Raw genomic sequence first — 2234 nt, forward strand, 5'->3', positions numbered from 1 at the left:
AAGCAACAGATATAGCCTACACTTGAAGTGCAACAAGAGTAAACAATGTAATAAAATAACAATCAGCAGCAAATAATATAACGTGAGTCAAATAAAATAAATCTAACTCGAATGGTCCATTGTAGAGATGGGAATTCCGACTTTCGAGAACCGGCTCCCAAATGGTTTTTCAGGTTGTTTTTGTTGTTCGATTACTATTTCTTCTGCTTTATCTTTACCCTTTTTAACACTTAAACATTAACCTTGTAAAACAAAGGAAACATAAAGACAAATATATATAAATCTGCTTAGAAAAAGATAAATGATAAAAATATTTTAACCTTTTTTATACTCAACAAATTCAAAGTCAACTGCACAGAATCCCGTAAAAAATACATTTTGACCAATCACAAAGGAAAAATAACGTCTCGAATGCTCTCGATTGGTGGGTCGCCAGCTCCCACTTCCAAGAGATGTCTCATAGAGCGTTTTTGTCCGCGAGAGGAAACCAGACGGTTACCACATTCGCCGATTCACGTTTTCTTTCGGCGCTATAGTAGATACTATAATTGTAATTGCTATCCAACTATATGGTAGTGGCTATTTGGAATGGTGACATGATCCAAAAAGACGTGACGTAAACAAGTTAAAGGAGCGTGAAAAACCGCACCACTTAAAAGAGCGTCAGATATGCGGGGACACGCCGCCATTGTAAGTAACACATCGCTTTCGAAAGTCAATAACGATAACGCCGTTGTAACAGCGGGAAAAGTCATTGGTTAGATTACCCTGTTACTGAAAACATAACGGCGTTATTTATAATGCCGTTATGCCCAACACTGCTCCTAAGTCATGGCAGCCACAATTAAAATGTTATGTTTTAAACACATTAGTTAGGCTTTTGAGTTTTATTTTCCATTAGTAGTTACCACAAAAAAGATCCATAGACAGTATAATAACTAAAATGTTACACTGAAAGATAAAAACTTAGAAAAAGGATTCAAATCTTTAAAATAGTTATGCTAACCCAAAGTCCTGCCTGGGGTCAGTTATGGCCTGTGATCAAATTTTTACAGATCCGCCGCCTGTGTCATAAAATTAATAGTATTTGGCCCGCCAGTAATGTTGACTGCAGGATAGAATGCATTTGTAAGAAAAGAAAATCACCATTTCACCAGATGATGGCAGTAACCCTTTGGCAATCTTGACCTCGGCTTTCTGTAAGAACTTTAGCCCACCCCATTTCCGACATGGCAACTGTAAATGAAAAAAGGAATGTTGACTGTGAGGGCCGCTGTTCCAGGACAAGTGGAAACTGGAGTATTTGTTCACCGAAATCCGTAGCCACTGCGTCTGCCTAATTTGGTTTTCAAAGAACATAAAATCAAGAGAAACATCCATCCAGCAATTATCTGCATCGCTTATCCTCACTAGGGTTGTGGGGATGCGTGAGCCCATCCCAGCAATTTTCAGACAGTGGGCAGGGGACACTCCGAACTGGTTCCTAGCCAGTCGCAGCGCACACAGAGACCGACAACTCAGTCCCTAATTCACACCTAGGGACAATTTGGACCGGCCAATTAACCTGACATGAATGTTTTTGGAATGTGAGAGGAAACTGGGGTACCCAGAGGAAACCTACACAGGGACGGGGAAAACATGCAAACTCTGCACCGGGGACCGCAATAGCTGGAATTGAACCCTTGGCCTCCGCACCGTGGGGCTGCGTGCTAGTCACTCATCCTCCCAGATGAAACATTTTTACTACAAAAACGAACGCTGTGAAATGGTAAAGCAACTAGAAGCTGTTCTAACGACACAGCAGCGCTATTCCACAAAACCCTGCGATTCCAATAAAAATGCTACAAAGGTGAGCTACAAGGTTGCGACGCTGATCACCAGGCACCGCAAACCTTTCGCGGCTGAATAGTTGCCCAACACACATATTCAGTTTACCAAATCTGGCCAGCTTTTTAAAGTGTTTGAACACCCTGCCGGTGCTAACCGCTAGACAACCTAGGCCAAAGAAAGGTCTAAGAACAAACTGTCCGCCCGACTGTACACCTATAAAAAGTGCACCCTCGTCATTTTTTTTTATGCGAGGCCCAAATAAATCACCTGTGGAATGCGGCCACGTGCAGGTCCTCACCCCAGCACATAAGTGGTTATGCATCACCAGGTGGCCCTCATGCAAACAATTACATAAAGCCTCCACACTGCTGGATGTGAGCGCTCACCAGCTTACCACGGCGGAT

Source organism: Urocampus carinirostris, chromosome 5 (assembly GCF_059441175.1).
Source record: "Urocampus carinirostris isolate Australia breed hairy pipefish chromosome 5, RoL_Ucar_1.0, whole genome shotgun sequence".
Taxonomy (NCBI): domain Eukaryota; kingdom Metazoa; phylum Chordata; class Actinopteri; order Syngnathiformes; family Syngnathidae; genus Urocampus; species Urocampus carinirostris.